The 15,430-nt window shown below is 40.3% G+C and overlaps 1 protein-coding gene across 2 annotated transcripts in view; it reads left to right on the forward strand.

Annotated features, from left to right (window-relative positions):
• Positions 1–14,747: 14,747 nt before the first annotated feature.
• Positions 14,748–15,430, forward strand: part of TANC1 (tetratricopeptide repeat, ankyrin repeat and coiled-coil containing 1) — a 206,029-nt gene continuing 205,346 nt past the window's right edge. Inside the window, exon 1 of one of the 2 annotated variants that reach the window (XM_070731570.1) lies at positions 14,748–14,829. The gene's annotated coding sequence lies outside the window, so the exon portion shown is untranslated. Of the gene's footprint in view, positions 14,830–15,233; positions 15,265–15,430 lie in introns of those variants that run through there. The other variant, XM_070731572.1, reaches the window with a different exon arrangement.

The following is a 15,430-nucleotide window of genomic DNA, read 5'->3' on the forward strand; positions in this document are numbered from 1 at the left end:
ATGTACGTGACAAAACAAACAAACAAACAAATAAATAAATAGATCTCCAGGGTAGTAAAATCAAAAGGGATTGCAAAGACATTCAAACAAATCTATCCAAAATTGATGAACAGACTTTTTAATGACAAATGCAAGCAGCCCATTGTAAACAAAGAGATCCATGTTGGAATAAAGAAAGAAAACTTCACTTATACATTGATTGAATGTTTACTGGCTGTAACAAAATAGGAAGAGGATTTTGAAGCCATATTTCAACCATGAAAATGTCAATGGATGAGCAGTTGCTGTAAAAAAAAGCACTTGTATTGCAAGATGTCAATGGTGAAGTAGACCTGTCTTATCCTTTTCATCAAGAAATGCCCTTCTGCTTTTTGTAGGATCTTATCTGCTCTGTAACCAACCCTTGACTGTGGATTGCAGCCATAGGTTCTTTGGGATGAGACTGCTGTCTCCTGTAGCCTGCCACATTTTTGCTGTTTTTTTCAGATTCCAGTACTTGCCTCAGGGTTTTTTCCTCAAAATGTGTGGCAACGTATCAGTGAAGCCATTCTGGTAGAGTTGTCTGAAAGTTGAGTCGTGGCAACTGTATTTCTTTTCTTTTGGTTCAAAACATTTTACTGCTTATCAAAAAAATTCTTCAATCTAATATACTTGGTTACTTGGACTCCATATGTACTCCAGGGAGGTCCCCTAATCTGGATGGGCTCATTACATTAGTAGGCAGAGTGTTGCTAGGGGTAATGGTGTTTATCAGTCATAGGAAACAGTATTTAAATATTGACTGTTGGAAAGTAGCAGGGAAAGAAAGTTATTGACCTTAACTCCAGATTTGAAAAATATTGTAAGTGATAAACAATGAGAGGAAAGAAATATCGTTAGTTTGTTTTTCAGTACAGTGGTACCTCAAGATACGAACCCCTCATCTTACGAACAACTCGAGATACGAACCCGGGGTTCAGAAAAAATTTGCCTCTTCTTACGAACTTTTTTTGTGTTACGAACGGCAAACCCGAACTTCCGGGTTCGGTGTTCGGGAGGCTGCTGGGAAGCCCCCCGGCTGTTTTAAAAGGTGACAGCTGGGCGGCGGGGCTTCCCAGCAACCTCCCGAACCCCAAACTTTTGCCAAACTTCCGCGTTCGGAGGCTGCTGGGAAGCCACGCGGCTGTTTTAAAAGGTGACAGCCGGGCTGGGGGGCTTCCCAGCAGCCTCCGAACGCGGAAGTTCGGGTTTGGCTTTCAGCTTCGGGAGACGGCTGGGAAGCCGCGCGGCTGTTTTAAAAGGTCACAGCCGGGCTGGGGCGCTTCCCAGCAACCTCCCGAACCCCGAACTTTTGCCAAACTTCCACGTTCGGGGTTCGGGGGGTTGCTGGGAAGCCCCCCAGCCCGGCTGTCACCTTTTAAAACAGCCGCGTGGCTTCCCAGCAGCCTCCGAACGCCGAACGCGGAAGTTCAGGTTTGGCGTTCGGCTTCGGAAAACGGCTGGGAAGCCGCGCGGCTGTTTTAAAAGGTCACAGCCGGGCTGGGGCGCTTCCCAGCAACCTCCCGAACCCCGAACCTTTGCCGAACTTCCGGGTTCGGGGTTCGGGGTGTTGCTGGGAAGCCCCCCAGCCCAGCTGTCACCTTTTAAAACAGCCGTGCGGCTTCCCAGCAGCCACCGAAAGCCGAACGCGGAAGTTCGGGTTTGGCGTTCGGCTTCGGAAGACGGCTGGGAAGCCGCGCGGCTGTTTAAAAAGGTCACAGCCGGGCTGGGGCGCTTCCCAGCAACCTCCCGAACGCCAAACCCGAACTTCCGGGTTCGACGTTCGGGAGGCCGCCGCTGAGGAGCCCACAGGCTGTTTTAAAAGGTGACAGCCAGGCGGTGGGGCTTCCCAACAGCCTCCGAACGCCGAACTTTAGTCGAACTTCCGGGTTCGGGGTTCGGGGGGTTGCTGGGAAGCCCCCCAACCCGGCTGTCACCTTTTAAAACAGCCGCGCGGCTTCCCAGCCGTCTTCCGAAGCCGAACGCCAAACCCGAACTTCCACGTTCGGCGTTCGGAGGCTGCTGGGAAGCCGCGCGGCTGTTTTAAAAGGTGACAGCCGGGCTGGGGGGCTTCCCAGCAACCTCCCGAACCCCGAACCCGGAAGTTCGGCAAAAGTTCGGCGTTCGGAGGCTGCTGCGAAGCCCCGCCGCCCGGCAGTCACCTTTTAAAACAGCCTGGGGGCTCCTCACCGGCGGCCTCCCGAACGCCGAACCCGGAAGTTCGGGTTTGGCGTTTGGGAGGTCGCTGAGAAGCCCCCAGGCTGTTTTAAAAGGTGACAGCCTGGCGGCAGCGGTTTTTTTGCGGGGGGTTTGTTTGGTTGCACGGATTAATTGACTTTACATTGTTTCCTATGGGAAACAATGTTTCGTCTTACGAACCTTTCGTCTTACGAACCTCCCTCTGGAACAAATTAGGTTCGTAAGACGAGGTATGACTGTATTTAGAAAGTGGCCATTTTGTAAATGTCCTCAGCTCAAAAGCATCTTTATAGATCAAATACAATATACTGTACAGCCCTAATGGTTTGTTTAATCTTAGTTTACTAAGTTGACATTTGGTCATTCACATAATACTGTACATTAAGATTGGTAACTCAAAACTTTTAAAGTGAGTGGGCATCTTTTGGAGATTGAGTCTAAAGAATTACCTAACATTAAACAACCAGAACAAATAGATAGATAGAGACATCACGGTGTGAGAACCATTTAGAATTTTAAACTCTTTGCTGCCATCTATTGGTTGAATAAATATTTGCAATTCTAATCTGCTAACTGCATACACAGGTGCACACAAATGAATCTGTCATTCAGACTTTGAGAGAGGCAGTTGTAGCAAAGAGGTTTAAAAAATGTATCTGATGCAGCAAAACTATAGAGACTAAGAAAAATATAGAGGAACCATAATCTAGTGTTTTTAAAGTCCAGAATTACATCTGATATTGGCTCAGGAAGATGTCTCCAGAATTCATTGAAGTATGGTATAAGTCAGGCTTGCAAGATTCTGTTGTTCTAGCCAACCTCAATAATTCTTAGCAGTTTTAGGCAACCTGTAGAGTTGATTTGACCAGGTCTGTTTTACCTAGTAAAACCTACCAAAATTCTACTTTTACTGGAGGTGTAGAAACATAATCCAAGACTGCCTCTCTCAAAAAATTCAAAATGGTCTTCCGTGGAAAAAAAAATACAGGTGAAAAGGGTCAGAGACTTTGTGCTCTTGGTCTAAACAATTATCTGCACCGCAGAAGAATGAAATTACACCGTCATTATAGGTGTAACAAAAAGGGGACCCTGAGGTCTGCAAAACGCCTGCAAAATATATTCTTGTTTTTGTATTTGGTGGTTCTGGGTCCCTAATTTTTTTAGTTCTTTGTAAAAGACCAAACAGAGACCGTGGGAAGCTTCTGTGCAAACATGTTCCAAGAAGCAGCTGTATCTCATGAAAGCTCTATTGTTCTAAACTATATGCTGGGCTCTCTATTTATACCCTTAAAAAACCTTTTAGGGTCAGCTGCTTGTGCTAAAACAAAATTGATAATTATTAGCCATCAACTGTAAGCACTGAGAGCATTGCTTCTTATCCTGGAACGAGTTGCATTGCGGTGCCTGTGTGCTGCACAAAACCAGGAGCTCCTTTGAATAGCTTTCTTCTAATTGCAGTAGTCTGAACAAAGGAACACAACCAAAAGAGCAGCTAAATTTTGTAACTAGAAACCATAGTAGAAAGTAGCTAAAATGAAACGGCTAAGAACAAATATGTTGGAGCGTAGGTTTCTGAATTCCCAAAGCTGGACCAGCCTTTTGCTGCTGTCATTCTTAGCTCAAGTTATGGTGCTTGATAACTTGAACAGATTTCTCAATACTTTCAATTTTTGCAAGGGGAAATTTGAGAATCTGAAAGTAGACACAGCTCCTATTTAAAAAAAAAAGACTCAGCCGTTTGGCTCAGACAAATTATCTGAATATCAGAGGAGAAATCTTAAGTGGAAGAACAGCTGTGAATTTGGCTCCTCCTAGGAAGAAGCTCCGGAAGATGATATTATTCTGTTTCTTTCTTTCCGTATCATTAAACATAGTACCCTAAAAGCAGCATAATATTTCAGATTCCAATCCATTCTGTTGAGATTCAACCTGATTTGTTTCTTTTACAGTTAAGTATTCCAGATCCTATTACTATGCAGGGGGATTACTATATCTGTTTAACAAAGATCAAAATGCAGAAAAGTACAATAAGGGTTGGTGGTTTAGGTTTCTTGCTATTTAGTGGTTGTCTGAATCTCCGCAGAGCAGATTTGATAATCCGATTTGGGTACTATTAAAAGATTGTAATAAAGCAGAAATGCCTTGGCTGTAAGAAGTGTCCTACTGGATTTCCAGAAATGTGCCATGACATTAAACCAAGATTTGACTGTTATTTGTTGAAAATGTATTTAGCCGGCTGCATCCATATATTCATCCTGAGCCATTCACTAAGAACGATCAATTATACTTGTGAATTCAGATGATGTACCAAGGCTCATATAAGAACATAAGAAGAGCCATGCTGAATCGGGCCAAAGCCCATCGAGTCCAGCATTCTGTGTCACACAGTGGCCCACCAATTGTCCATGGGAATCTTGAGCAGAAAGAGAAGGCAAGACCCTCCCTTTCCCTTGACCCCCAACAAATGGTACCCAAGGGAATCCTTCCTGCCTCAACCAACACTGGCTCAACTTCACTACATGTTAACTTGAAAAGTCTGGTTTTTCTTCAATCAGCTGCTAAAGCATTTAGGATTCCAGAAACCAGTTTGTTACGTATGACAAACCATGGATACCCATTCTAGTTTTTGCAAACTCTAAATGGCAACCCCTTGGGATTCAGGTCAGATAAGACCACTAGGTGTTCAATCAAAGTGCTGCATGGGAATGAGGAAGAGGTATATCATGCCAATTAGGCAAACATAGCTTAAGTCAAAAGAATAAACCATGTGATAGGTTAGTGGGATATGTAACAACGGTCTTGTTCTCACTGGCAAAGGAAAAATTGTCTTCAGGATGACATTGTAAATCAATGTAGCCCCATTTCTTGAGCTCACAGTTTAAACCATGTCTTATCTCAGGGTTACGCTGAGATAACTATTTTCTGATTATGCGAACAAGACATTCCAAAGTATTTCAGCCACACCTTCTGGGACTTCACTACTTAATGGGCATTAAATTCTTCTAGAGATAACAGTTCTTTTATTTACATCATCTGTCAACACAGGATGGAAGGGAGACAGTCAGGAGCTTCTAATCTTGTCTCTTGCGATTCACTTCAACCTGAATAGCCCTTGGAATATGTACGCAAACCAATTGGCAAAATTTGTCCAAGTCAGATGATTGTATAAACTGAGGAGGAGGGAATTTCCCCCTCCCAAGGTTGTGAGCCCATGCAGCAAAACATTGGGAGTTCTGTAGGGGTGGACCAAGCACAGGATTTGCATCATGACAAAAATGGCTGTTGTTTCTCTTTGTATCTATTCATTTATTTAAAAAAAAGAAAACTCACATATGTTCTGTATGCAACATGGGTGTAATTCTAGTAGAACATTTAAGAGTGGGCAGAATGCAGAGAACTAGGTGAAATTATAAAGAGGCGCTTAGTTTGAAATCTGGGGACCTCAATCCCACCCTGTTACATGTGAACAATCACACATATGCAGAGTTCAAATTTCTTTATTACGTTCTGCCTATAATACAGGAATCTCCCTAATCTGGCAATTCACTCCTGTGAAAAAATAGACAGGTCTTTAAGAAACCTAAGGGATGGGTGGGTCAGACCTAGATCTTGAGGTTTTGTAGTGATTCCAGACTATTTTCACATTTGATTCTTCTTTCCTGCCAGGCTGTTGTTTCCTAACACCATCTCCAACACAACGTTTCTACAGATGTATTTTGTTCAGAATTAAAGGAGGGTGATAGCTGTCAGACTATGCATTAATTTGTTCTCTATGCTTTACATTAAACGGCTGCAAAACCTACTTGGGTTCACAAATCTAATTAATTAGATTTAAATTTAAATCTAATTAATAAGATTTGTTGTATGCATTATTTATATTGTATCTTGTGAGCCGCCCCAAGTCTTCGGAGAAGGGCGGCATACAAATCTAATTAATAATAATAATAATAATAATAATAATAATAATAATAATAATAAAAAAAAAAAAAAAACAGCAACAACAATAATAATCTTATTACTTTTATATATTTATATTTATTTAAATTTGCTTGCTGCCCATCTCACTATGAGTTAATGTAAGTTAACTTTCTATTGTCCTGCAAATATTTCAGTCTGATTCTGATTTTTCCCCTGGCCCAAATAAATTTCATTACTATTTTGTTTAAATGATCAGAATATTTTTGTCTAATTTTATTGGAACTGTTTGAAATAAATATAAGAATTTGGAAGAAATTGACATTTTAATTGTAGATATTCGCCCTAATAAAAATAATAGTTTCTGTTTCTATTGGGACTTCTTTATTAAAAACTATATCATCGGCGAAGGCCTGTAATTTATCTCTTATTTTTAATGTCTGTTGATTCTCTAATTTGTTGTAATAGGGATTCTATTGCAAATATGAAAAGCAAGGGGGATAGTGGACAGCCCTGTCGCACTCCTTTTGCAATATTAAATTTATCTGTTATATCTCCATTAATAATTATTTTTGCTGTCTGTTTTAAATATATTGTCTGTATCATTCTAATATATTTTTCTCCAAAATTCAACTTTTTGTATGCCTGATTGGTCGGATTGTAAAAATACAGTATGTTTCAAGGCGCCAGAATGGAAGCTTTAGTTCCCAACACCCTGGCAAAATTGTCTTTTCCCATGGACTTAGGCAGTAATGGGCTTCTACGGATACGGTCAGCTAGACAGTACTAGTAGCAAAATTTTGAATTTTTTCCTTTTTCTCCTTCTGGACTCTGGGTATGTTTTTCCTATCACAGTAAATGAGGTTGAATGTGTATAATTTTAGAAGAGCTGTACGTCAGTGTATGTGTGTACATACACACAGTTTATATAGTAGATAATGTATATTTTTGGGCTCTGGTGGGTAATATGTATGTTCACATATGGCCTATATACAGTAGTCCCTCGCTATACCGCGCTTCACCTACTGCGGCTTCACTTCATCGCGGGTTTCTGAGGAAGTCGATCAGCAGATTTAAACAGCCCGCCGAACTCGATCGGCAGGTTTAAAAAAAAAAAAAAAATCTAAAATTGTGAATACTGTATTTAAATACTGTATCTAAAATAAATACTGTGGGGGAAGGGTTTATAAACACTTAAAACAATGAACACTTACCAAACAATGACAATATAAATACTTAAATAAGTACTATCAGTCGATAAATTCCCCATCACGGATTTCACCTATCGCGGCCAGGTCTGGAACGTAACACCAGCGATAGGTGAGGGACTACTGTACATTGAATTAAATAGTATATTTTGGATGTTCAGTAATAATAAATAGATAGGGAAATTGTATCTCTTTGAAGCAAGGAGAGGCCAGGCACCTTAACCCAAACCCTTGACGTGAGTGACATCAAGTTGGCCACCTTTAAGCCAGTCATATGACCTTTAACCCACCCCAGTCACATGATTGTCAAGCCACTCCCACCTGGTCACATGGCCAGCAAGCCACACCCTCAAAATAAGCCACGCCCACAATGTGGTAGTAAATTTTTTTTGTAGCCCTTCATTGGACTTAGGTGACCCCTGGGAATGGTGGTTCAACCCACAAAGGGATCCCGACCCCCCAAAGGGTTCCCGACCCTGAGAACTACTGCTCTAATATATCTACAATTGTTCTTGTGTTATTCTTTTATGTATCTTTTTGGGAGGAAACCATTCTGGTCTGGGTGAATAATTGCATTTAATACTTGTTTTAATCTTTCTGCCATGATTTATGTGAAAGTCTTATAATTGGCATTTAGCAGCAAGATTGGCCTATAATTTTGAATGTTTTGTTTTTCTTTTATCTTCTTCGGGATCAATGAGATTAATGATTCTGCCTTGAATTTGATAGTTCTCCTTTCTATAATACTTCATTATATACAATTAATAATAATTTTGTTAAACATTTTGTAAACCTTTATAACATTCCTCTGGGATACCATCTGGTCCTGGTGTTTTATTATTTTTTTGTTTCTGAATTGTGTTCTCTAATTCCGTCATGTGATTTCCTCATCTAAAATTTCTTTTTCCATGTCGGTTATCTGTTCATTTTTAATATCTTGCAAATAGTGTTGTATATTATTTTCTATTTCCTCTTTACTATATAATTTACTATAATATTGAATTATAATTTCCTTCTTTTTTCTTCTATCTCTGGTTTTATATTTCCTTTTTCATCCTCCAATTGGTATACAGTATTTATTTTTCCTCCCTCTCTTTCCTTAGTTTGTTTGATAACCACCTCCCTGGTTTATTTGTATGTTCGAAATGATTCTGCCTACCTTTTTTTAATCATTTGTGCTACTTCCTCTTGCATATTTAGGTTTATTTTGTGCTTAAGTAGATCTTTTTCTTCTCTGCTCTTATTATCTTGTGGATCAATTTGTAGTCTATATTCTATTCTATGATTTTCTTTTGTAGTTCATTAATTTGTCTATTTTTGTTTTTCCTACTTGTATATGCTATAAGAATTTACAACTGCATTAAAATCTCCAATTACAGTATAAGTATGTTTTCTTTTTCAATGTTAGTTATTTGTTCATAAAGTTTTTTATAAAATTCATTTTGTCCATTATTTGGGGCATAAATTGCTACCAGTATTATTTTTGTCCGATTGACTGAAATTTCTATTGCTATTATTCTTCCATCTATATCTTTATATATTTGTTTTGGGTTTAGCCACTGTTTAACGTACACTGCTATTCCTCTCTTTTTTGAACCAGCCAGAGGTGCATATAAATCGCCTAATTTTGGTGCTTTCAAAAGTTTGATATCTTCATCCTTCACATGAGCTTCTTGCAGACATATTATATCTAAATGTAATTTTTGTAGTTTTGTAAATGTTTGTTTCCATTTTATGGATGCATTAAGTCCATTAAGGTTAACTGAAAAAAAATCTTAATTTATTTTTTCATCCTATTGCCCTACGTTCGTTATTCCTACTTTTACACTTTTTGTTTCTATTTGGCTTTTAGTTTTATTTCGTTCTTTCTCTTCTCTTTCTTGTGTTATTCCTCCTGGTTTTGTATCTCTAATTCTACACTGCTTTCCCCTTCTTGTAAATGGGGTTCTATGAACTGGTCTGCTTTTTCAGCAGTGTCTATCATTATCTTTTGATCTTTCCAAAATATTAATAGTCCCCCAGGCCATCTGAAAAGAATTCCTTTTCTTATTGATTTTGTGGTTAAGTACTGAAATTCTCTCCTTTTTCTCTGATTCTCCTAGGTATTTGTTTTAATATTATTATATATTTCCCTCTGAATGTTATTTACTCTATTCTGGTAGTTCTGTAAATTTTGACGCTTATCAGGGTTTTTTTGGTAAATTTTATATGAAACTCTCTTGGCAGTCTATGGTTTTTTGTGTAATTTGTTTGGATCCTGTATACTTCATTGATATTTGGTTTAATTTCTTTTTTGTTTGTTTTTAAAATGATTGCAATCATTTTTGCCATTAAATTTAAAAGATCTTATTCTCTTTCTTCTGACAAATTTTGTACTTCTATGTAATACATTGATTTTTCAAATTCCAGTTGTGATATAGGCCCTTCCAGCTGTTTACCATTCTAAGGTTCTGTTTCTTCCCAATTTTTCCCATTCTCTCCATTCTTTCAATTGTTTTTATTTTTTCTTTATGTTTTGCAATTGTTTCCTGTATGTTTTCCATTCTAATACTGTATCTAATTTTTTGATGTTCTCTTTAAGTTCTTCAAATTTTCCTTTTGTTTCGTGATTACAGTGTTCCCTCGCTTTTTGCGGGGGATGCGTTCTGAGACCGCCCGCGAAAGTTGAATTTCCGCGAAGTAGAGATGCGGAAGTAAATACACTATTTTTGGCTATGAACAGTATCACAAGCCTTCCCATAACACTTTAAACCCCTAAATTGCAATTTTCCATTCCCTTAGCAACCATTCAGATTATTACTCACCATGTTTATTTATTAAAGTTTATTAAAAAAAATATTTATTAAAGGCAGACAAAAGTTTGGCGATGACATATGATATCATCGGGTGGGAAAAACAGTGGTATAGGGAAAAAACCCGCAAAGTATTTTTTTAATTAATATTTTTGAAAACCCGTGGTATAGACTTTCCGCGAAGTTCGAACCCGCGAAAATCGAGGGAACACTGTATTGAATACTGCTTCTTGAGTTTTTGTCATGGTTTCTTGAGATTTTATCATATATTCCTGGATTAAATCCAATGACGCCTGTAGAGATCGTAATGATGGGGTTTGTTCCTGTTTTTCTATTGTTTCTCCACATAAAGGGATTTTTTGTAGTGACAACTCAGCTCTGTGATTCTTCAGCTCTGTGTTTTATAGCCTCATTTGTTTTGAGGATAAAAATCCCAACCTTCGTCACCAGTTGATATGTCTTAGAAGACATACAAACTGAGGCAGGCACATTCGAAAGGCTAACAAGTTATTCAGCTCAAGGTAAATGCTAACAGTGAAAGTCCTAGCCTGTCTGCTTAATGTGGCAAGCTGAGGCTAACAGACAGCGACAAAGTCAGTATCCTTGACAGCTCCTTAGTCGCACCAGAACGGTCACAACCAATCAGCTTGCAGCAGCAGGCTACCATCAGCTGAGGACATGAGGGAAGCCTGGATGCAGCATTTTTAATATTATGTGGCAAATTAAATCAATTTAATTCTAAAACACAAGCCTCTCGCTTTTAAGTCACTTAAAATTCAACTGGTACTGATACAGTTACTTATAAGTAATTCTTATTAAATGGATAAACAAGTGATTCTATTGTTAGAGATATAAATGTAGAATAATCAAACTGGATCAAAACATTAAATAGCTACATTTGTGTATGAAAAGAAATATTTCTATTATAAAGACGGTGGGTTCATTTTAAAGTTACTATCTTTTAAATGTCTTAGGCTATTTGAAATAAGTTACATACTGGTAATCCTTGACTTATAACTCTGGAATAATTGAGCCTACCCATCATGTTGTGATGATTATAATATGGATCTTTTCATATGATCTTTTTATGATAGTGATAAAGCGACCACCACGATCATTATGTGAACCCATGGTTTTGCTGAAAACTGGAAGTAATTGCAAGTTTTGACAAAACTGTGGTAAAATGCGATCATGTGACTACAGGATGTTAAACAGTTATGAATATGGCCAGGTTTGGTCATGTGACTGCTGGGGGAAGCAACTATCAGACTTACCATCTGGATTGTAAGAGCCTCCGGGTAGGCCCGTTAAAACTTAAAATGGTTGCCATGCAACATTAAGTCAATGGCTACCTGTAATCAGGTACAGATACAAATCCAGGTAGTTCTCATTTAATAACCATGACTTGGATCAGCAATTGGTTGTTGAGCAAAGCAGTTGCTGAGTAAAGCTGCAACTGTAATTACAAACTTACTTTAGCCTTCCTTTGCTTTATAGGACTGCAAAGGTTGCAAATAGAAGATTTGATCATAAAATTACATTTTCATTAGTGTCATAACTGCAAATGGGCTAAATGAGTACTACTTGTTAAGCACTGACTGAATTCACACACTACAATTCCAAATGAGTATGAATTTACTCATTCTAGAAATTGTGAGATGAGCAGCTATATAAAATTTAAAAATATAACAAAATATTTGCTTTTATCTACAAACTTTTAAGGTGCTTTAAAAAAAAAAAAAAAGGCAGAGCTGGGTTGCTCTGCCCCTACTCTAATTTGGTGGAGGGCAGGGAACACAGAAGAAAGTTAGAGAGAGAAAAAAAATTGGAACAGTTATAACAGATTGAGCAAGAGAAAGTTCTCTGTAAGCGATCAGTTCAGACTTCTGGCACAGAAGAGTAAAAATGACAGATAGAAGAAAACCCTTTCTACAAATGATAAGTTTAGGCCTTTGGCTGACAGAAGGCAGTGGAAGACTGGACTCAAGCCATAATGCAGTTTATTTGGGTTTGACTCATATCCTTCAGTTGGCAGAAAACTTTTTATATATATGAAATCTGCCGTCCCAATTACAGATCTGTTGCCTGTTTCAGGTTAGCAGTCTCCTTAATCTCCTTTAGCTAGACAATTTTATAGGCCTTGTTGCTACCGTTGGAAGAAGTGGGATGAGGAGGGAAAAACAGAGCATTAATCCCAGAATGAGTAGTCAAAGGAAGGCAATGTTATGTGGGAACAGAGAAAAAGCATATAGGATAAGCTTGCATTATGGTTAGGTGCAAGCAGGGAAACCTTTTGCCCTAATGTACTAATTCTGCTAAATTAAGAGGAGGAAAACTAATTCTCCTTATTTGGTTTTGCTCTTCTGTTGCTTCCATGTACCGATAGTCCTCAATTTACGACTACAAACAAGACAAGAATTTATTACTAAGCAAGACAGTTGTTAAGTGAATCACATGATCATTAAGTGAATCCAGTCCACTCCCCACCGACTTTGCTTGTTGAAATCTAGTTGGAAAGATCACAAATGGTAATAACATGGACCCAAGGGGCTCCAACTGTCAAAAATACATACCTGTTTGTTTGTTTGTTTGTTTATTTGATTTCTATGCACTCTTCTCATAAGACTCAGGGCGGCTTACAGCAAATTTATGCAAAACATGTTAGAAATCTACAATAAAATCTACATTAAAATACTGTCCCTTGCATCCTGGACACAAACTGTTTCAACTCCTACCCTCAAAACGTAGTTACAGAGCACTGCACACCAAGACAACTAGACACAAGAAGTTTTTTTCTGAACGCCATCACTCTACTAAACAAATAACTCCCTGAACACTCTCAGACTTTTTATTAAATCTGCACTTCTATTTCTACTAGTTTTTCTCATTATTCCTATTATCCTTTTCCTCTCACTTAGGACTGTATGACTGTAACTTGTTGCTTGTATCCTAAGATTTTTTTATTAATAGTTTCTTCATTGCTTATTTGACCCCTATGACAATCATTAAGTGTTGTACCAGATGATTCTTGACAAATGTATCTTTTTCTTTTATGTACACTGAGAGCATATGCACCAAGACAAATTCCTTGTGTGTCCAATCACATTTGGCCAATAAAATTCTATTCTATTCTATTCTAAAACCCCAGTGCTTAAAATTAATCAATGACATTCATACATATATTCAATCATTGGTTGGGCTAGATACTGTATTAGATGCTCAGTGGCCCTGGCCAATGATTGAATGTTGAACTGTTGCCAAGTACCTGAATTTTAATCATGATTGTAAGGACTGTGATGTTTGTGTAAGGACCAGTCATAAGTCACTTTTTGCAGTTTCTGTGTAATTTCAAACAATCACTAAACGTATGGTTATATTTGTACTCCATGGACTTAATTCTTGTGTCTCCCACCAGAAAGATGGCCCTGAAAAAGAGGAAAAACAAATCAAATGTGTTTGATTTGACAGTTTTTAAAAACTGTCTTTTCTTTTTTTTAAAAGGAAATGAACAAAGCACAGATGTAGTTAGAATTCAGCCAGATTTATTTACCCAAACACTTGAAAAGTATTTTTTTTTACTCAAAGGACAAGATATATGAGTCACCTGAAGGCAGGTAAAAAACTACAAAGATGTTCTTTTTTTAATGACAACTTTTGAAGCTTCTGCCTTCGTCAAAGGGGGATGTTTAATTTCAGCCGCACAAAACACCTTCCACACACACCCCGCCATTTTTTCAATCCCAACGCTACTTACCCCGCTACTTTGCAATCCTGAAAAACCCCTCAAGGGGGAAAAAAACAACAACCCTGAGCCTCTCTTGGGACCCCAGCAATGAACTCCAAAGTGCACACAATGGCAGCGCTCACTTTGTGCGTGTGGAAGCCGGTCACAACACGCAAGTTATTTCGTTACCTCACAGATGTTTGCTTTGAACTCAGCCAGCAAAAGGGACAACCCCACAGATCATTAAAAAAAAAGGCAACGTGCAGTAGCAGACAGATGTCAGTTGCATTTTTTCCCCTTTTCGGCCGACTGGCTCCATACCGCTTCTCTCCTCCCCTCCGCCCCTTGAATGTCATGCCCCAGCCTCCCCCCAACTCGCCTTGTTGATCCTGGGAAAGAGAGGGGGAGGTGGGGAATGCCCAAGGCCGGGGCTCTAAAACCCGGCCTGCAATCCTGCTGAGTCCCTTCCTGCTAATTGGTCCCAGATAGTTGTGCTTTTTTTTCCTTTTCTTTTTTAACCAAGCAACAGGAACTTTGGCCGCCCGGAGTGGGGGAGGGTGAAGTGCGGGCAGGAACCGAGGAAGAGGGCGGGGAGGGGGGGGGGACGGGGATTGCCGCGGTGAGTTGGCCGCGCCCGGGGGTGGCTGGCTGGGCGGGTTTGGCTTTACGCTGCGGAGTCTCAGCCCAGCTTTTGCCGTCCGAACCCGACGGGGCGGAAGAGCAAAAAAAAAGGGGGGGGGGGAGAAGACGCGCCGCATCCATTTGCAACCTGGAAAACTCCTTCCCTTCCCCCAGCACGAGACTGGCTCGCTCGGGGTAAGGGCGGCCTTTGGGAGAACCGCGGAAGGCGGAGACTGGGGCTGCTGGCTTCCAATGAGCTCAGCCGCCTTGCCTGCCCGGCGCTGCTGAAGGAGTCTCGGTCGAGAGACCCTGAAGCGCCTTCTTCAAGGCGCTGGACGGCCAAGCCGAGGCGGTAAGTGTCTGCTCGCACGACGACGATAAGCAAGGCGCTTCCCGAGCCTCTCGCTTTGCACCGCTAAAGGAATCCGCCCTGATTTCACCCCCACCCCCGCCTCGGTGTTTACAGCCTTTTTTCCTATATAGAAAATAGAGGTAACCGAATGGAAAGCAAAGCAGGTCGAAGTTTCTGGCTTGGGGCAAAGGTGCGGGGTCCCGTCCGCGGGAGAGATCGGAGGCTCCCTTGCTTTGCCGCGGCGGCGAATTCGAATAGAATCGAAATGCTAACGCTATAATTCGGGGTGCTTGTAAAAACGCGGACGGCCGCGAGGCGGCAAAGAAGCTTTGGCGTTGGCGCTGCCTCGCTTTTGCTCACTTTTCTCGTGAGCCTCGGGTTTTATTTTATTCGCAGTCCGGTCGGGGAGCTCTCTGGGAAAGGTGGCAAGCCCAGGTGAGGGTGGAGCTGTGGGGCGGGGGCAAGCTGCTCTAAAGCTGCGCGTATCGGATTCCATTGTGGGCACCGGTGGCTGGCATGGAAGCCGAGGTGTTGTTGGGGTTTTTTTTCCTTCCAAGGGCCTAGAGGCGGTGCGGGGCCGCCGAAGCTAGAGGCAAAAACC

This window comes from Erythrolamprus reginae, chromosome 1 (genome assembly GCF_031021105.1).
Source record: "Erythrolamprus reginae isolate rEryReg1 chromosome 1, rEryReg1.hap1, whole genome shotgun sequence".
NCBI classification, from domain to species: domain Eukaryota; kingdom Metazoa; phylum Chordata; class Lepidosauria; order Squamata; family Dipsadidae; genus Erythrolamprus; species Erythrolamprus reginae.